Source organism: Hemitrygon akajei, chromosome 16 (assembly GCF_048418815.1).
Source record: "Hemitrygon akajei chromosome 16, sHemAka1.3, whole genome shotgun sequence".
Classification (NCBI taxonomy): Eukaryota; Metazoa; Chordata; class Chondrichthyes; order Myliobatiformes; family Dasyatidae; genus Hemitrygon; species Hemitrygon akajei.
In genome coordinates this window covers 87,167,900-87,190,275 of record NC_133139.1, presented here as the reverse complement: position 1 = coordinate 87,190,275, position 22,376 = coordinate 87,167,900, and positions in this window count along the sequence as shown.

Sequence of the window (22,376 nt, the reverse complement as noted above, 5' to 3'; positions counted from 1 at the left end):
AAATCATTATCATATTTTTTGGGACTGCCCTGTTATCAAAAACTATTAGAGGGGGATACACAATGCCCTACAAGACATCTTTAAATGTGAAATACCCTTGGAGAGTAAGACCATATATTTTGGATATATACCTCAAGAATGGTTGAAAAGAGATAAATATTTAATGAATATTTTGTTGGCGGCTGGTAAAAAGATTCTTACTAGGAAATGGTTATCACAGGAGAGCCCAACTTTAAATACATGGATGGAAATTACAATGGACATTTACAAAATGAAGAAGATAACAGCATCTGTTAATCATAAGCTGGAACAATTTGATTCATACTGGGAAAAATGGTTTAACTACATAATGCCTCAAAGGCCTGATTTTATTCTCACAAATCAATGGATCTGTTGTAAAAAAAAAGATCACTCCCTGCTTGTACACAGTTATTTCCTTTTGCTTGTTTTTTTCTTTCCACTCTTTTCTGTCAGTGTATACCCCAGATAAATACTTTGTGGAGATTTGTGATATATATGATTATATTATATATATGTACAATGTCTGAAATACATCTTATGGAAATGTTTGTTTGATGAACTTCAATTAAAAAAAATAAATTACAAAAACAAAGAAAATCTGCAGATGTTGCAAATCCAAGCAGCACACATAGAAAAATAGAAACACAGAAAACCTCCAGCACAGTACAGGCCCTTCGGGATCACAAAGTTGTGCCAAACATGTCTTTACCTTAGAAATTACCTAGGGTTACCCATAGCCCTCTATTTTTCTAAACTCCATGTACCTATCCAGGAGTCTCTTAACTATCATATCCACCTCCATTATCATCGCTGGCAGCCCATTGCATGGACTCATCACTCTGCATAAAAAAACTTACCCCTGACATCTCCTCTGTACCTACTTCCAAGCACCTTAAACCTGTGCCCTCTTGTGCCGGCCACTGGATCTCATTGAAACATATAGAGCAGCATTTCTCAATGTCTTTGCCCTGGAGGAACCCTTGAAATAATTTTCTGGCCTCAGGGGACCCTTGCACAAAAAATATTCTATCTGCAGCTCATCGTACATTAGCATGATCAGTAAGTTGTAGATATAATGATCCAAAAATAATTTTCAATGCTCGAGTAGAGAATAATATTTTAGCCTATCTTTCTTGGGAAAAAAAAACCAAGATAGTTAAGCTTAGCTTACCTTTCTTGAAATTAATCTCTTTCTTTCCCTTTAACTGAAATAAGATAATTTCTATTCTTGCTCTTGATACTTGTTAAACAAGAAAAAGCTTGCTTACACAAGTTGAAAACTGAAGCAAAATGTTCATTGCTTTCCTATGAATGGCAGGATACTCTTCTTTCACAGAAATTCAGAACTTGTTCAGGGGCAGGACAGTAAATCTCATCTAGAGAGCATGATCAGGGGGCATTGCACGAAGTTCTTTCTCTTCTCTCAAAGTCAAGTTCTCAGGCTGAACAGAAGATTCAGAGAAAAGGTCCCTCGCCCAGTCATACTCTTGTGCTGCAAGAGAGGCAAAATACTGTTCAATTTTGTTCTCCAGTTCTTACAGGTGGCTTTCATGAAGGGCCTCGGCCCAAAACATCGACTGTTTACTCTTTTCCATGGATGCTGCCTGGCCTGCTGAGTTCCTCGTGTATTTTGTGTGTGTTGCTTACAATACTGAACATTTATGGCCCTAAACTAGCCAAGCTATTCAACTACAATTAAAATATACTGTATCATATAGCTAGCTTTGTGAAAAAAGTTGTTAATAAAATGTCTAACAGATTCTATAATCAGTCCAGACTCAGTCATTAGCAAAAAAATGGAAGAAATCTTCAACTGTGTTATCAAACAGTGTTCACTGATCAATAATCTGCTCCCCAATGCTCAATTTGGGATTGCTCTGGACTCCCACACCCCAAACCTCATTATAGCCTTGGTCAAAAATGTGAGCCTAAAACTGGAATCCAGAAATGTAGGGAAGTGGCTGCCTTGAAACGAAGTCTGCATTTGCAGAATGTGACATAGACGACTTCTGATAATACAAAGTCGGTGGATAGTAAGGAAAATGTTCTCCAAAGGCTGGAAACGTGCTTTGCACAGGGGAGGGTGTTATTATTGCTGTCATTCAATCATCTCAGCCTCAGGACGTCACTGGAGGAGCTCCTGGTTCAACTACATTTCTTTGATCATCTTCCCTCCTGTATGAGGTCAGATAATCCTGGTTTGCCTATAATTCTGTAAAATTCCTAACAAGGCAAGGATTAAGATAATGTCAAGGCATGGACTAAGATAATGTCCAGGCAAGGACTGGTTACAGATGGTGTGCTGTCAGCCCAGGCAAGAAAGTTCTTTTAAGAACACAGCTTCCCTTTGCATAGCAGGGGACCGGAGCCAGTTGGCATCTGGAGACAAGATAAGGAAGCCAACGAAGGATTCTGGAGTGACACTTACTATTGGTCCATTACTTTACTAACTCTGACGTATGATTGGCCCTTAGTATGAAGATTCGGTTAGCTATTACTACATATATTATCGCAGTGTGATTACACAAATAAGAGATTTGAACATCCGCAAGTTACCATCTGATCAATATCTGCATCCAGCCAGTCAACTTCTGTATACGAATACCACTTCTTTGTTCAGATGTTAGAACACTGTTCTTCTTGTGCACAAGTAAATAAAATGTGACTGAGAAACAAATGCAGGATTTCAGACTCCAGTTAATCAGCAATGAGAAATTCATCGTGTTCAATTCTATTTGCAGCTTCTCAGCTGATGACCTCATGCACCAAAATCAACAGCTGATGTTCAGGAATGGACTGACAAATGACTAGTAATATCCATACATTACAAATACCAGACAGAGATTATCTCTAACTTGGGAGAGTCTAACCAGCTACCTTTGATTTTTGGTGACATTACCATCTCTGGCATTCCAACATCATCAGTGACCAAAAACTTAACTGGATGGGCTAAAGAAACACTGTGAATATAAGATCACATCACGACCCATCACGAACTGGAAAAGTATTGCAATTCCTTCACTACCGTTGGGTCTAAGTCCTGGAACTTCCTACCCAATAACATGTGGAAATATTTTCATATAAAGGGCTTAAGTGGGTCAAAAAGTTGGGTCACTACCATTTTCAAGGATAATTAAGGAAGGCTTTTAAATTAAAGCTTTGCCCCTAAAACTCTTAACTTTCTGCCAATCTCCTGTAGGAGGCTCTAGCCCTGCGAGATTTCCTGGCCCTGGGAGTACACTGCCTCCTTTCTTTAATTGTAACCATTGATTCTCAGATCAGCAGCATTCCCCGTTGCAGGAAGAATTTTGCTTGTATTATGTGCAGGTTCTGCCTCCCCAAATACAAGACTAGGGGGCAGCAGTGAAAGAATTTGGAACAAATTAAAATGACCGGATACACTGAAACTGATACAGTCCAGTGTTATGCAGAGAACCTGACTCTAATGCTCTAAGAACATCGAGATCGTTATAGCACTTTAAAAAATAGAGCTTCATAATGCAGTTTCATGTCAATAAAATAAGTAAAATGGAATTGGGGCCATTACATCAATCCATTTCTGTGCCTTTTCTCCTGCGTCTCCTGACTTTCCTTTGTGAAGTCTGGCTTGAAGCTCACACAGAAGAAATTTTGCCACTGAAACTCTCATTACACTACTGCCCTGGGAGTTAAGTCAGTGAAATATCACTCGTTTGATCATTGAGGCTTTAGAAAGTGTCTGAGCTTTTTTATTAAGCCAATTGTCAACGAAGTGGCCTTTTAAATGACATCAAACTGTAGAACTCAGAGGCAATGAGCTCGGTCCTTTTACCATTGTCCATCTGCTGTTTTCCATACCTGGGAGTCTAACTGGCATGTATGTGCCTGGTAACACACACAAAATGCTGGAGGAACTCAGCAGGCCAGGCTGCATCTATGGAAAAGGGTACATTCAATGTTTCGGGCCATGACCTTTCATCAGGAAAAAAAAGAGGTGAGAAGTCAGAGTAACAAAGTGGCAGGGAAGAGAGGAAGAAGTACCAAGTGTCAAGCAATAAGTGAAATCGGAAGAGGGAGAGGGAGTGAAGCAAAGAGCTGGTAAGTCGATTTGTGGACGAGATAAAGGGCTGGAGAAGAGGGAATCTGATAGGAGAGGAGAGAAGGCCGTGGAAGAAAGGGAAGAGGGAGGAGCACCAGAGGGAAGTGATGGGCAGGTAAGGAGATAAGGTGAGAGAGAGAAATGGGAATGGGGAATGAAGTGGAGGGGAGGGGGGAGGCAATTACCAGAAGTTTGAGAAATCAATGTCCATGCCATCAGGTTGGATGCTACCCAGACAGAATATAAGGTGTTGCTCCTCCAAACCTGAGTGTGGTCTCATCACAGCAGTAGAGGAGGCCATGGATAGACATATGGAATGGGATTGGGAAGTAGAATTTAAATAAGCTTTGTGTATGTTCATAGTCTTCTCATCAGCTTCAAGTTTCAACATGTTGCACATTCATAGATGGTCTTCTGCATACTACTGATGTAACAGTTGGTTATTATGCTGCTAAAGATTATCCCACCTTCCAGGACTTGGGTGGTACAGTGGAGTAGTGGTTAGCACAATGCTTTACAGTACAGGTGATCTGAGTTCAATTCCCATCGTTGCCTGTAAGGAGTTTGTATGCTCTCCCTGTGACTGCGTGGTTCTCTGGTTTCCTCCCACAGTCCAAAGATGTACCGGTTGGTCATTGTGAACTGTCCCGTGGTCAGGCTAGGGTTAAATCCGGGGATTGCTGGGTGGCGCGGATTGAAGGATTGGAAGGGGTTACTCCGAGCTGCGTTGCAACAAATTAATGAATTAATTGATTGATTTTAAGCCCATTATTGTCAAGACCAACTATGTACAATTTCAAAATATGCATGGTTTCTTCCAAAAGTGGATTATTTGATCAAACATGATTTATTTGAATTTAGAATTTCAATCACATCACAACACAATCTAACTTCTAAACAACAGTGCCAAAGTGTGAAATTGAACTTGGCCTCATTTCAAGGTTGTCAAAACACATTCGACTTCATACATTAAAACAAAATGGGAGAAGGAAGGAGGGATAATTATATCTGAGGAAGAATGGACAACAATATGGAGATATCAATGGAAGTGTACCAGTTCACAGAAATGGAGGGAGTTTGGATGGAAAAACTTGATAAGATATTTTATTACACCCTCTCAGAAATCCCATTATGATAGTAACCTCCCTGTTTGCCAGAGAAATTGTGGAAATCAAAATGCAAATCATTATCATATTTTTTGGGACTGCCCTGTTATCAAAAACTATTAGAGGGGGATACACAATGCCCTACAAGACATCTTTAAATGTGAAATATCCTTGGAGAGTAAGACCATATACCTCGGATATATACCTCAAGAATGGCTGAAAAGAGATAAATATACTGTTGGTGGCTGATAAAAAGACTCTTACTAGGAAATGGTTATCACAGGAGAGCCCAACTTTAAATACATGGATGGAAATTACGATGGACATTTACAAAATGGAGAAGATAACAGCATCTGTTAATCATAATCTGGAACAATTTGATTCATACTGGGAAAAATGGTTTAACTACATAATGCCTCATAGGCCTGATTTTATTCTCACAAATCAATGAATCTGTTGTAAAAAAAAAGATCACTCCCTGCTTGTACATAGTTCTTTCCTTTTGCTTGTTTTTTCTTTCCACTCTTTTCTATAAGTGTATACCCCAGATAAATACTTTGTGGAGATTTGTGATATATATGTACAATGTCTGAAATACATCTTATGGAAATGTTTGTTTGATGAACTTCAATAAAAAAATAAATTACAAAAAAAAAGAACTTGGCCTCCCAGGAAACTACAGGAATTTAAGGAATAAGTAAATACTGGAAAGCTATGCATTTCTATCAGGGACAGTGCTTGGATTTTAAACATTCCTGAAGTGCATAAATAACAGTAAAATCCTATCACTTCCAAATCACATCATGAAAAGCAACTTTTTACCCCTCCGATACATGGGTCGAACATTTAACTTGCAATCATTTCAAAGCGGAACGTGGAGAACTGCAATGAACACACAATACACTCAAAATTCGAGATTCACAATTGTTCAATGGCATTTCCAGCATGCAAGTGTAAAGGAAAACCAAATAATTTTTACTTCATATCCAGTGCAGCCCAAAAAACCCACAATAAACATGAATACATGAGATAGCTTATATACATGGATAGGCACAGGTGCGTCTGGACGTAAGGTGACTGACAAGTGGCACGGTAGTGTAGCGGTTAGCACAATGCTTTACAGTGCAGGAGACCCAGGGAAGAGAGTGGAGTAGAGATGATGGCACTAAACGGCGACTCCTTTGCCTGCATCTTCAGAAACAGCTCTACTTCTATCTTTGATATCTCTTTTTTTGCCTTTCAAGACCCTGACCTGGAGTTACACTCTGACTTCAGTTCTTTGCGGGAATGGGACCCGCTCTCAGGGCCTCACGACCGGCTGCTTTTCGGTCTCCTGGAAGGCTAGCGCACCTTCAGGGTGCTGGGTTTTCGTGGCTCTGGAGGCGGGCAGACTGGAGGCCGGTGCTGCCAACTGATGCGTCAAGTGAGAACAAGGAAGATCGGAAGCAGGGGGCTCACTGTTGGCTGTGTGTCCGGAGGCACAGAACTCAGAAAAAGCAATGCAACAGACTTTTAACTCCGTAAATCAACGAGTTGCTTTGTCATATCTCCCCTCTCGCTGTGAAACAGGGGCACTTCTTTTTCCCTTATTAGGGAGAGAGAGCCTCTGGTATGTCGAATACCGGGTGAATGAGTAGTCTTTGGAGTACGGCAAGTCTGCGTTTTTGCTGGTGCTTTGCTCACGCTGAAGTGCTCAGTGGGGGTGCCAATGCTTTTATGCTGGTGGGGATGGGGGGGATCATTGCTTGCTGCTGCTTATGTGCAGGAGGAAGGGAGGGGAGTTGGGGGGGACTTTGGGGTTCTTACGTTTAACTCTTGTTCATTCTTTAGGGCACTTCTCTGTTTTTGTGGATGTTTGCAAAGAAAAAGAATTTCAGGATGTATATTCTATACATTCCTCTGACATTAAATGTACCTTTTGAAACCTATTGAATTCCTGCTGCTGTCTGTGAGGAGTTTGAATGTTCTCCCCGCTTGCACCCTCCGGGTGCTCTGGTTTCCACCCGCAGTCCAAAGACATACCATTCGGTAGGTTAATTGATCATGGCAAATTGTCCCATGACTAGGCTAGGACTAGGAGGTGCTGTATTTAAATACTTGTAGCATTCGGAATAAGGTGGACAAACTCGTGGCGCCATTAGAGATTGGTTGGTATGACATTGTGGGCATCACTGAGTCATGGCCATAGTTGGGAGCTTAACATCAGAGGATATACTCTGTATCGAAAGGACAGGCAGGAAGGCATAGGCAGTGGTGTGGCTCTGTTGGTGAGAGATGGAATTACATCTTTAGAAAGAGGTGACACAGGGTCAGAGAACGTTGGATCTTTGTGGATGGAGTTAAGAAACTGCAAGGGTAAAAATAGCATTTTGGGAATCATATAGAGGCCTCCAAATAATAGTTAGGATGTAGGGTTGAGATTGCAAGGGGAGCAGGAAAAGGCATGTAATAAGGGTAATGTCACAATTGTAACGGGGGACTTCAATATGCAATGGGATTGGGAAACTCAGGTTGGTGTCGGATCACAAGAGGGGGAATTTGTTAAATGCCTACACTATGGCTTTTTAGAGCAGCTTGTGCTTGAGCCTACTCAAGGAAAGACTATCTTAGATATTATAATAATAACCCAGATATTATTAGTCAGCTTACGTAAAGGAACCCCTAGGAGGCAGTGATCATAATATGATTGAATTCATACCGCAGTTTGAGAGGGAGAAGCATAAGTCAGATGTACCAGTCTCACAATGGAATAAAGGGAATTGGAGGCATCAGAGGGGAGCTTGTCCAGGTGGATTTGGAGGAGGATATTGGTGGGGATGACGGCAGAATGGAAGTGGCTGAAGTTTCTGGCAATAGTTCACAAGGTGCAGGATAGATTTGTCCCACAGAGGAAGAAGTTCTCAAATGGCAGGGGTAGGCAACTGTGGCTGACAAGTGAAGTTAAGGATGGCATAAAAAGCCAAGGAAAGGGAATATAAGGTACAAAAAGTGAGTGGGAAGTTGGGTGACTGGGAAGTTTTTAAAATCTGACAGAAGGCAACTGAAAAAGGTATAAGAAGGGAAAGGATGAAATGTGAGGGCAAACTAGCCGATAATATAAAGCAGGATACTAAAAGTTTTTTCAGTTATATAAATAATTAAAGGGAGTTGAGGGTTAATATTGGACCACTGGAAAATTATGCGATTGCAGCAGGACTTAGACAAATTGGAAGAATGGGCAAAAAAGTGGCAGATGGAATACAGTGTTGGGAAACGTATGACAATGCATTTTGGGAAAAGGAACAATAGTGTGGTCTATTATCTAAATAGGGAGAAAATCAGAGGTGCAGAGGGATTTAGGTGTCTTCATGCAAGACTCCCAGAAGGTTAATTCACAGGTTGAATCTGTGCTTAAAAAAAGGCAAATGTAATGTTGGCATTTATTTTAAGGGGAATAGAGTATAAAAGCAAGGAGATAATGTTGAAGGTTTATAAGATACCAGTCAGACTGCACTGTTGAGTATTGTCAACAGTTCTGGGTCTTTATCTCAGAAAGGATGTATTGTCTTTGGAGAGAGTGGTTCATGAGGATGATTGTGGGAATGAAGGGGTTAACATATGAGCATTGGGCAGCTTTGGACCTGCACTCACTGGAATTTAGAAGAATGTAGAAGGATCTCATTGAAACCTACCAAATGTTGAAAAGACTAGATAGGGTGGACTCTGAGAGGATGTTCCCTCGAGTGGGTGTTTCCAGAACTAGAGGGCACAGCATCAAAATTGAGGGGTGTCCTTTTAGAAAAGAGGTAAGGAGGAATTGTTTTAGCCAAAGAGCGGTGAATCTGTGGAATATTCTGCCACAGACTGCGATAAAGGTCAATCCCATAGGTATATTTAAAGTGGATGTGGTGAGAGGGCAGGTGAATATTGTTGAATGGGATCTGGGATCAGCCATGATGAAAATGGTGGAGCAGGCTCGACGGGCTGAATGGCCTAATTATGTTCCTATGTCTTATGGTCTTAAATCGGGGGATTGCTGGGTGGTGAGGCACGAAGGGCCAGATGGGCCTATTCAGCACTGTATCTCATTAAGTAAATGAATAAATACATAGGGAAATGAAGTAAAGGTGGTTGAGGCCGTGGAGGTGTGCGTTAGTGGGCGGGTGTGTCGGTCAGTCTTACTGCTGGGGGAAAGTAGCTGCTTTTCAGTTCAACGTGGATGCTATGTAGCTTCCCTGATGGGAGTGGGACAAACAGTCCATGAGCAGGGTGGGTCGAAGCTGCCATGCTATTGCTGACCACCTTCTAGCACCTTCCATGGAAGAACATAGAATAGCTGCCAAACATGTGGGGAAAAGGTTGTGTATTGAGTCCCATACTCTACTCCTTCTTCACTTATGACTGTGTATCTGCATTTGGCACCAATACCATCATCACATTTGCAGACGACATAATAGTGATCAGGTTGATCTCCAACAGAGATGAATCAGCGTACAGAGCGGAGGTACAGAACTTAGTGCGCTGGTGCTCAGAGAACAACCTGGTTCTTAATACAGCAAAGATTAAGGAGCTAATTATCAACTTTGGAAAGTCACGGAATGACGAGTAGGCTCCAGTCTACATCAACGGAGACATAGTGGAGAGAGAGTCCAGTTTCAGGTTTCTGGGAATACGCATCTCAGAAGACCTTACATGGTCCACTAACACCACAACAATAGTTAAGAAAGCACAGCAACGCTTGTTTTTCCTCAGGACGCTGAAGAAAGCTGGTCTACCTGAACAGATGCTGGTGACCTTTTACCACTGCACAATAGAGAGCATCTTAACATACTGCATCTCTGTGCAATATCTCAGTTGTACAGCAGCTGATAGGGAAGCACTTCAGCGGGTCATCTCTAGTGCACAGATGATCATCGGGACACAGCTCCCAGCCCTGGAGGACACCTATAGCTCACGCTGCCTAAGGAAAGCTACAAGCATCTGTAAGGACAATACACATCCATGCAATCATCTGTTTGAACTTCTTCCATCTGGCAGACATTATAAGATTTTCTATGCCCACACTTCCAGACTGAAAAATAGCTTTTTCCCCAGAGTTATAACTGCTCTGAACCAATCGATCAAGCATCATCCATAAATTTGTTATATTGCTACTTTTAATACTGGTTTTATGGCTGTCATGCATCTGAGTTACACCTTTGTACTGCTGGACATTACTTGTACTGGCTGGTTACTTGATTTTATTTATTGTTTATTTATTTGTCGATTTATAGCATTGAGTACAAGAGTTGCAAACTCATTTTCGCTGTATTAGTGCATGACAAGTTGTACAACGCAATGACAATAAAGGTATTTCATTTCATTCATTAGAAATGGCTAAGTTGGTACTGAACTTACAAGGAACTCTACTGAGAGGCTCTATTCATCTACTTACAAATACTGTACTCCCACACACCAAAAAGAGAAAACCTGCAGATGCTGGAAACCCAAAGCAACACGCACAAAATCAGGACTGAAGGGTCTCAGCTCGAAACATCGAATGTTCACTCTTTTCCCGAGATGCTCCTCCAGCATTTTGGGTGTGTTGCTCCCACACACTGTTGTAGAATGGTACATGCAGAGCCCGGGTTATGAAAGGATTCAGTTCGGAACTTGACCTGCTCACAAGTTGGAAATGAAGACAAAGCAGGCACAGAACAGCACGCCCCAGACTCAGTGAGCGGATCCATCCCAGCCCCTGCTTGTCGCAGCTTGGTGGGGTGTGGTCAGGAAAAGACTCACAGAAATGCCTCGGCCCCACCCCGCAGGAAACATCTGCAGTTTTGCAGCAGCCAGCAGACATACCCCATTCATCCGGCTGGTCTCCCAACACCTATCTATACATTGAATATTCATAACCCAAGGAGGATTACTATGTAGAAACTTTAGACACCGCAGTGAGAAGCACGCCTGGCCCTACAGGCCAGCCGTCCTTTCATTAGCGACTCTGGAGATGCCCAGTCAATAGCTGGCGGTTTAGATTCACACAGAAATACAGCACGCAACAGCATCTTCAGCCCAGCGGAGTTATGGCAACTAAAATTACCAGCTAAGCTGGTCACTCTTGCCCGAGTTCAGCCCATTCCTCTAATGTTTTCCTACCCATATACCAATTGTTTCCTGTAGAATGTCTGTACAAAGAATTGAATTGAATTGACTTTATTTCTTACATCCTTCACATACGTGAGGAGTAAAAATCTTTATGTTACGTCTCTGTCTAAATGTGAAATATGTAATCAAAGTAATTTATAATAATGTATAATTAACAGAACAGTCAATGTAATATAGAGTATTGATCAGCCATGATCACAGTGAATGATGGTGCTGGCTAGAAGGGCCAAATGGCCTACTCCTGCACCTATTGTCTATTGAGTACACTCAAGTCAGTGTGAGCTCATCAGTCTGATGGCCTGGTGGAAGAAGCTGTCCCAGAGCCTGTTGATCCTGGCTTTTATGCTGCGGTACTGTTTCCCGGGTGGTAGCAGCTGGAATAGATTGTGGTTGGGATGACTCAGGTCTCCAATTATCCTTCAGGCCTTTTTTCCACACCTGTCTTTGTAAATATCCTGAATCATGAAAAATTCACAACTACAGATGTGCTGGGCTGTCAGCACCACTCTCTGCAGAATCCTGCGATTAAGTGAGGTACAGTTCCCATACCAGTCAGTGATGCAGCCAATCAGGATGCTCTGTAGAAAGTTCTTAGGGTCTGGGGGTCCATACCAAACTTCTTCAACTGTCTGTGGTGAAAGAGATGCCATTGTGCCTTTTTCACCACACAGCTGGTGTGTACAGATCACGTGAGGTCCTTGGTGATGTGGATGCCGAGGAACTGGTCACCCTCTCAGCCCCAGCTCCATTGATGTCAATAGGGATTAGCCCATCTTCATTCTTCCTGTAATCCACAACCAGCTCCTTTGTTTTTACGACATTGAGGGAGATGTTGTTTTCTTGACACCATTGTGTCAGAGAGATGACTTCTTCCCTGTAGGCCGCCTCGTTATTGTTTGAGATTTGAGATAAGGCCAATCAGTGTAGTGTCATCTGCAAATTTAATTAGCAGATTAGAGCTGTGGGTGGCGACACAGTCATGGGTGTACAGAGAGTAAAGGAGGGGACAGTACACAGCCCTGAGGGTTCCTGTGTAGAGAGGCAGAGGAGTGGAGGTGAGGGAGCCCACTCTTACCACTTGCCGGTGACCTGACAGGAAGTCCAGGATCCAGCTGCACAAGGCAGGTTCGAGGCCGAGGTCTCTGAGCTTCTTGCTGAACCTGGATGGAACTATAGTGTTCCATGTGGCTCATCCATAACTATCTCTAAGCGTGTACACAAGGTAACGTGCTCTTACATCCTTAGTGAGGTGGCCCTATAGGATATAGCCAGACAGTACAGGGGGGAAAAGAACCTTTACATACATACAGGTATATTCTTATAATACTTGGGTTTTATGGTGCCTTTCCCGTCATACAGTTCAGAATACTCTACTTCTTTAGTAACGTGGATGTGTAAATGTGTACATGTTGTTTGTATACTGTACTTAAGGTGGATACTTCTGTTTATTTTCTAACATGATTGTAATTACTTTGTGGAGTGCATCAAATTCTAATTCATGTGCAGTCTCAAGTCAGCTTTGCTGGTAATTAATGGTGGTGTGTCCTGGTGCCTAAACAAAAAGGGGTGGCTTCACTCTTGGTGGGACAGAGATGGAGCTGCCAGCAGTTGACACTGACCAAGTGTAAACGCAGAATTAATATTGGGTTTTCAGGTAGATACCTTTTGGTAAATATTTTTGCTAATTTTTGAGAGTTTGATTTTTGATACATCTAATAAACATCCTGGCATGAAAATGCAGAGCGACTCCAGGCACTATTTTCCCGGTCATAACCCATGTATCGTAACAATGCAGAGCTTCACTTGCTCAGGAGCATGGGCTGTAATTTAAATTAGCCAGTTCTCAGAGGAGGGCATTAAACATAAACAAATCATACATAAATAAGCGTATGAGCACACCCAAAATTACTTAATGAACCTTTGGGAATGGTTGGGTTAGAGGGTAGACCATAGCAAGATACACCACTCCACACTCTCCAACTATGCACCACCCCTTCCCACCCCCACTACAACTTCCATCTTTCAGGAATAACAAATGCATTTATACAATCGTGATGCTGGTATTGGGTATAATGGTTCATAAGAACTGGCAAAACTGGACACTTTCCAGCAAATTCCTATGGAAATTTTAAAATTATTTTTAATTCCAAGTAAATACTACCTCACAAAAAGTACTTAGGAAAATCAACATCAAAATTTACTCAATGCCCTGTGCGTTTTTAGACATTCCTGCATTGAGCTAAAATCTTCTGAAAGGTTCTTCTGCATTTTTCATTACCCATCTCCAGCATTCCCCCTACTTTTTCTTACAGCCACACACACCAACCATTGCTCTCAGCAGGAAATAATGACACTGCCTGAAAACTGCATGGCACGTTAATTATTTTCTGTAATAGGCCTACTATGGGTATTTAGAACAAAATATGAAAACTCACATACTTTTGATTTTATTTATTAGTAGAAGGGTATAATGAACACAGTACTACATAGAAAATCTTTCACATTTCATAAACTTGTTCTCAACTGTCTGGATTGTCTATAAATTCGCATCCAGATGAAAGTTACGTCTTAATCCTCATTCGATCATCCAAATGTTTCACTTCCGGTCTGTTTCTGGTTTTACATTTGATCGAATTCATAAGACTGAATCCACACTCACAGTCTGCACTAGAAACCTGTAATGTTCCAACGATGTCAGCAAGAATTGGCAGTTCTTCAAATCCTTCGTTTTTAAGCACGTAGATCTCCATATCAGTGAACGTCTTAATTGAAACCACCTTAACTTTCTCAGAAATTACAAATTTGAAATCACATTAGCGCAGCTAAGTTTTTGAGGCAAAACTTTCATTGTAGTTCATAATAATAGCTGAGTATTTTATTTATCAGTCGTACAACATTGTCTCTTCCACATTCAAAATTGGTTGCATTTGCAATAGCCGAAGGGTCAAAATCTTGCCATTCGCTTAACTCATCATCGGAAAATCTATTTTCCATGTGATGGCACACATATTGAATGAATGGAATAATAGGCGCAGTATTGATGTCAGAACATATAGACACACACAGATCTTTCACTTGTTCACTGTAATGAATGGTACTGTGCCCCTAACTTGTCAATTTTTGTGTGTGCATACTACAGTGCTTCAATTGTGTCCAAGCAGCTTCTCTGAAGGAATTTATGAGGAGATGCCAGATCTTCTAAAACATTCTTAAAGACATTTAATGCTACTCGATAATGTGGACTGGTCAAAATTACAATCATATTAACTTAGATTTCAGAATTATATTAGCATAAATTGAAAATTATATTAACAACATGCAAATAAAAATTCAAGCTACAGGGCAGCAAGGTCTATGTGTGCAGAAGTATTTCCGTTTCTCAGAGGCTCCGCAGAGGGAGCAGTGCCCATTTCTGATACTGTATAAAACTCTGCCTAAAAGTTAAATAGATTTGATACAGAACCCACATATTTATGTGCTCGCTGAACTATTCTCCATATTATGCATTAATTGTATGAAAAGATGTGCCTTCGACCTCACAATCAACCTCGTTGTAACCTTGCATCTTAGTGCCTACCTCCAGTGCTTTTTCTCTGTTACTGTAACACAATATTCTGCATTCTGCTAATGCTTTTCCCTTGATGTTATGATGTGGTGAAAGGAGCTGTAGGGATGGAAAGCAAAACAAAGTTTGTCACAGTACCTCGGAACATATGACAAAATAAACTAATTACCAATACTGGCAGGGACAGTAGGAAGAATATTCTGATAGTACCCATTGTAAATATGTTCAAACACCTTCATTCAAAAAGTGAGAACCTCATCGGAAGATGAAACAATTGCCTGTGATGTGACCAAGCTTCTCGCATTGCAATCAGAAAGTTGAACGTTCAGTCTTCAAGCATACTTCAGTTGAAACCTGAAAAACTAATTTTGGAAACACCCATTTCATTTCTCACAAGCCTGAATGATTAGATCTGACATCTTCATTACATCAAAGGTTTACAGCTTCAGCAACTTACCCAGTTCAAAACTTCCACTTCCCCTTGAATCATACATCCCAGGTGGTAGATTATTTGGCTGATTATGTATGTGGCTGCCCCAGTCTCCAAATCTTCCTCCGTGGTCTTGCAAATCATTCCTTTAAGTATTATAATATTTTCTTTTAAAATTATCTTTGAAACAACTTCCACTATCCTCTTAGGCTGCTCTTCTAAATCATAACCTCACTTTAAATCTTCTCCCACATCACCATCCATTCATTAGCATTATAAATAGTAGACATTTCAAAGTCTCGGAAAGCTGGACTCAGATGTGTATTTAAAAAAATAAAACTACTCTTCATTATGGCAGAGGGAAAAAAACTGCCAGTTGGAACCCGAAAGTTGTATAAAATGAGTGGATATGGCCCAGTCCATCAGAGGTAAAGCCCTCCCACCAGTGAGCCCACCTCCACAAAGTGTTGTCACAGGAAAGCAGCATCCATCATCAGGGACCCCGAGCACCCAGGACACGTTCTCTTCTCACTGCTGCCATCAGAAATAAGGTAGAGGAGTCTCAGGACTCACACTACCAAGTTCAGGAGCAGTTATCACCCCTCAAACATCAGGCTCTTGACCAGAGAGCATAACCAGAAAACTTAATTCACCCCATCACTGAACAGTTCTCGCAACCTATGGACTTGCTTTCAAGGGCTCTTCAATTCGTGTTCTTGATATTTATTGCTTATTTATTTATTATTATTATTATTTCTTTCTCTTTGCATTTGCACAGAGTGCTGACCTTTGTACACCGGTCGTATGCCCAAGTTGGTGCGATATTTGATAGATTCTATTATGGTTATTATTCCATTATCGATTTATTAAGAATGCCTGCAAGAAAATGAATCTCGGGTTATATTTGGTGACAAATATGTACTTTGATAATAAAATTTGCTTTCAACTTCAGCTGTTGAAATGTATGTCAATGAAGAGTGTTTTTAAGGTTTTTAATAGATATCTTGTAATTAAAAGGCACGGGGTAGATGATAATTAAAAGGCATAGGGTAAGATCCGGAGGATGCCTGAGGGAAAGGAAAAAGACTGGATGGACGTTAGCAGTCTTATCGCAGGTAAGAAAACAAGAACGTGATGAGTTATAAGATCAAATATGTGGGTTGGCTGAACAAGTAAAAACTTTAGCTGAACAGGTGAAAAAGGAAAAGCTTTGAGCAGCAGCCAGTTGGAGAGATCGGAAGCCTGAAGAGACAGAGTTCTCTCAGGTTCACCGATTAAGTTGAAAAGCCGGTGACTTGTGGCCTTCATAAATCAAGGTATTGAGTCCTGGAGATGAGATGGTATGTTGACGTTGTACAAGATGTTGGTGAGGCCTAATTTGGAGTATTGTCTGCAGTTCTCGTCCCCTACCTACAGGGAAGGTGTAAACAATGTTGAAAGAATACGGTGAAAATATACAGAGATGTTCCCAGGTCTGGAGGACCTGAGTTATAAGGAAAGATTGAATAAGTTAGGAATTCATTCCTTAGAACATAGAAGACTGAAAGGAGATTTGATAGAGGTATGCAAAATTATGAGGGAAATAGACAGGGTAAGTTTAAGCAGGCTTTTTCCACAGAGGTTGGGTGAGGTAGGGGACCAGAACTGCACACAGTACTCCAAATCAGGCCACACCAACATCTTATACAACTTCAACGTAACATCTCATCTGCAGGGCTCAACCAGAGGTCATGGGTTAAGGGTGAAAGGTGAAAAGTTTAAGGGGAACATGAGAGAAACTTCTTCACTCAGAGGGCCATGAGAGTGTGGAACGAGCTGCCAGCGCAGGTGGTGCATGTGAGCTCGATTTCGACATTTAAGCAAAGTTTGGATAGGTACATGGATTGTAGGGGTATCCCGGTGCAGTTTGATGAGAGCAGGCAGTTTTAAATGGTTCAGCATGGACTAGATGGGCTGAAGGGCCTGTTTATGTGCAATACATCTCTATGACTATGAAAAGGAAGACTGTGATAAATCACAAAATCAGTATGTCAGAGGCAGTAAACAGTCTGAAGAGCAAACCTGTGCATCAACTGAGCAAGTGAGAAAACAACTGAATAAGTGCCGGGAGGATACGGAAGTTTTAGAGAGGACGCAGAGCAGATTTACCGGGATGCTGCCTGGATTAGAGAGCGTATCTTATAAGGAAAGGGTGAGCAAGCTAGGATGTTATTCTTTGTAGTGAAGAGAGATGAGAGATGGCTTGATAGAGGTGTACACGATGATAAGAGGCATAGATAGAGTGGACAGCCAACAACCTTTTTTCCAGAGCAGAAATGGCTAAAACGAGGCGACGTCATTTTAAAGTGATTGGAGGAAAGTATATGCGGATGCCAGAGGTAGTTTTTTTTTACATGGAGAATGGTAACTGAATGGAATGCCCCACTGGGGTGGTGGTAGACTCATTAAGGGCATTTTAGAAACACTTGCATAGGAATGTGTATGATAGAAAAATGGATGGCTGCGTGGGGAGGAAGGGTTAGAATGATTTTAGAGTAGGTTAAAGGGCTGGCCCAACATCGTAGGGCAAAGCCCCTGTGCCGGGCTGTGCTATACTGTTCTATGTTCGAAGTGTAATCAAATCGAAGTGCACTGCACAGAGCTCGAAGGCAAGCTGGAGCAGTGTCACAAAACATAGCAGAGACCTCGAGTGGGTGACCCTACCAGCGGCCTGCCTCCTTGGGACACACCCCCTTCTATCAGTCAATACTCCAAAGCAGTGCCACCATCTGGACTTGGAACTCCAGGAAGAGCATGACGCGGACTCTACGGCGAACTTCCAGTGACTCAAGTGAAGGTGGCAATGATGGACAATAGGGTTGGCAGCCATGTCATGACTTGCCCCAGTAAAGACTAAGCAAGCAAAGACATGAAGGAACGCAGATGGGATCTATGATAAGTGACCAGTGGTTTCTTACCAGCTACCTGAACCGGAAAAGATTGATAAATGGTCCAAATATGTTTTGTATCTTAAAAAAGACGGTTCGAAGACTTGGACTGCATGTCAACATATTAAGAACATATACAGCCTACACCCATGTGATTGCATCCAAATCCTGACTACTATGTTGTCCCTCAGCCATTTTTCTGGACAGTTTGAAATTGGAAGTAGCTAAAATGGGTAAGGCGACTAAACAAAATTGGTGAGATAGTGGAAACCACCAAACAAATGGAACAAGACATCAAAGTTCAAATAAGATTGTTACATGCAGGACTGTCGTCTGTTGATGAACAGCCATTGTCTGCGGCCTGTGAGGAGGCTGAGTTAGGAAAGACAGCATCAGTGGTTTTTGCAGACCTAGGGGACTTCTTTCAGTTCATCCACAAAACAGCTTATCTTTCTTCTCTTATGTTTTCCTTTTCTTGGCAAGGTGGCTGGGATTCTGATGGATTCAATGATCTACAGTTCAACCTACGGGTCTTCATAACTGGTGGGTTTTCAGACTGCCTGAGTGGCCTACTGCTTCACTATCTCCAGGACGATCTGGGAGAACAACACACTTCCTTGCTGATTTCACCAACCGAAGTGTCGTGGAGACTGAAATATCGAGACATCGATACTCACCAGCTGCTGTCAGAAGAAGGTCCCTGTATTCGAGCGACCCCTCTCTCTCTCTCTCTCTCTCTCTCTCTCTCTTGGAGACTGAGAGCCTATTGGGCCTTGAGTCAGGGGGTTTGGAGAAGCAATGCAGAGGATTGAAACATCGAACAGCGAGCTGCTGATCTCTGCTGTCGTTGTTGCAGGAGTGACCTCTCTCCCTTGCTGGAGGGAGAGAGCCTGTCTGAGATATCAAAGTACTGGGTTATGGACTGTAGCTTTGATGGACTCTGGATCAGGTCTCCCTGTATTAGCCTCTGCTGTTGCTTGCATAATGGAGTGTGAGGAGAGCTGGTGCGTCTGCTGGCACGAGTGGGGTGGAGGGGAAAGGTCAATGCTTGTGTGAAGGGAGGGGTGAGGGGGCTTCAGGGCTTTGATGTTTCGATTGTTCTTTCTATGGGGTTTCATCTTTTGTGGGTTTCTGTGAAGAATAAAAGTTTCAGGTTGTATACTGTACACATTCACTAACATTAAAATGAGCCTTTGAACCTTTGAACTTTGAACAGTCATTGCCCATTGGCCAACAATCTTTGCATTCTAGTCAACAGCCATTACCTGTGAATTAACAGATAACACCCATTGACAAACAGAAAAGACAAGGCTGTGGCCCAGTATGCTCACTACAGCCTTCTCTGTTCAAATCCGAGCCACATCACTGAGACCAAACCCCTAGAGGAACAAGTCATTATTGTGATAAAAGAGGATATTGAGCTAGAAATTTTTGGATTAGAAGACAGGATTGACAGCAGAAACTGGCTTAACAACGAATTCAACCAAATGCCCTATTAATGTAGCAAGACTTCAACCTGACAATACATTTTCAACAAACATTTTCAGATGTGTTGAACATATTGTTGAGATGAAAAAAATTAGCCCTTGCCTGAAACCGTTGCTTCCCCTGACAAAGCAAAAGCCAGACGGCATTATGTGTTACCCTACTGACTGGAAACAAATGTGCTGAATATTCTGAGCTGAGCTAACGAAAACCATTGCTTAGAAATGAAAAATACCATTGACTAATATCCGCAAACGTGGATATGGTGTTGGAGAACAAGGAACAATTTTGATGAAAATCAAACCAGTCGGAGTGCAGCTTGGTCCTCATCTGCAGGAAATACAATTCTGTGCAGGAGACGTCTCACATCCTCTTCTTGAAATGGATGTCTTGTTGACTTTAAATTCTACCCTTGAGTTAGCGGAGGGAAAGATCACCCAGAACCTCAAGCAGTTGGCCAAATCTGTATTGGCAAACTATCCAACTGGTTGAAAGATAATCATGACTGTGTTCTACAGGAAATGAACCCTATTAAGTTTACTGGAAAGATGCCTCCATGTACTAAACAGTATCTTCTAGCACAGGGGATCCCAATCTTTTCTTATGCCATGGAACAATACCATTAAGAAAGGGGTCTGTGGACCCCAGGATGAGAACTCTGTTTAGTAGAACATCTATAAAACATATTGTTAACCAGCTGGAGGAACAAGGAATCCTTGTTAAAGCTCACAATCCATTGAACAATCTGGCCTGGCCTGTTAAGAAAGCAAATGTCATCTGGAGACGGATTACAGGGCTGCTAATCAACATATCAGCAAATTATTCCCTCTGCTGGCCAATCCATCACTATTCTCAAAGCACTGAAGCCAGCACATAAGTGACTTACAGTTGTTGATATGGCCAATGGATTCTGGGCTGTACTACTGGCACTAAAACGTCAACCCGTTTGACTTTTAATGGACAACAATAGCAATGGACGATTCTACCACAATGACTCCACAACAGTCCCACATGTCTACCACATGGCAGACAAAATTTAAGTGACTTACCAAACTTTGGTTCAACTATCATACAATGTGTAGATGATATCTCAATTGAATCTGAGGCTGTAGACTGGCACAAATGATATGTGCTTTATTTACTTAATTGCTCATCCTCCAAGAGTCTTAAAGCAAATTTGGATGAGGCACAATTTCAACAAGAAGAAGCAATTCACTCAGGACAGTAAATTTTGCAAGGGAAGCAAGAAATCACTGAGGATTGTGCAAGGGCATCAAGTCAGCAAAACCACCTGCAACAGTTCAACAGCTCTGATGTTTTCTGGTTTGTGTAACTATAACATCAATTCACGTGTTGAAATTGCACAACCACTCAACAACCTGCTGAAAGGCAATAAATGCTTAGGTGAACTTGTGACTCTTAATGAGGAACACTTGGGAACATTTCAAACTTCAAAGGCAACAATATGTATTAGAAATCCCTGGCATGGGTAAACAGATTACCCTGTTCATGTCGCAACAAATACATGATGGCAGCTTGTTGAATTTAATTATAAATTTAGCTAAACATAAATCTACTCATTTTCTAGGCTTCTCAACTACTAAAAAAATAAGTTAAACAATCATACATCATGTATCCTGTAACTGACTTCTCAAGTGGCGATCACACATTTTAAACATGGGATTCAGCAGACGCTGGAGATCCAGAGCAGCGCATGCAAATTGCAGGAGGAACTCAGCACGTCAGGCAGCATCTATGGAAATGAACAAACAGTCGACGTTTTGGGCCAAGACCCTTCTTCAGGATTCAGATTATTCCGTGTAAGAACACGAGAAAGCAAGAGTATGACAGTACCACTCGAGCTTGCCCAACCATTTAATCTGAGTATGATTGATCTCATCTGTCTCTGGTCGATTCCTCATGCCTGCATTTGAAGTTTTGTGTGCAGATTTGATTAGGGAAAGGGTGTAGAGGCTTGACTGGATGTTTTCTGGATTAGAGTGCTTTAACTATAAGGGGAGAGTGGACAGATTAGGTTTGCTTTCTCTAGAGATTCAGAGACAAGGGACATTGGGGATTGAAGTATTATCAGGGGAACAGACAGGGTAGATAGAGGGTTTTTTTTTGGATAGAAATTTCAAAAAATAGAGGGCATTGCTTTAAGGTGAGGAGGGAAATTGTAAAGGATATTTACAAGCATGTTGTTTTACACAGAGAATGATATGTGCCTGGAATGCACTGCTAAGGCAAATGGAGGAATTAGATCTGGTAAGAGGTATTTAGACAGGCAGAGAATGGAGGGATACAGACCATGTGTGGACAGTTGGAATTAGTTTGGATTGGCACCATGGTGAGCACAGACTTCATTAGCTAAGGGCTAAACTGTTGTATTTCCTTCCAAAGCCATATCTTTAAAAGCCACCAAGCCACTAGCCTCCAAGGCAAAGAATTCCAGTGATTCACCACATATCCCATGAATTAGCCTAGTCAATCTCTTGTGGACTGTCTCTGATACCAGTCCATCCTTTCTTAAATAAGGGCAGCAAAACTGTGCACAGTTCTGGGTATGATCTCACCAGCACTACGAACAATTCTAACAATAATTCCTTGTTTCTGAACACCAACACTTGTAATA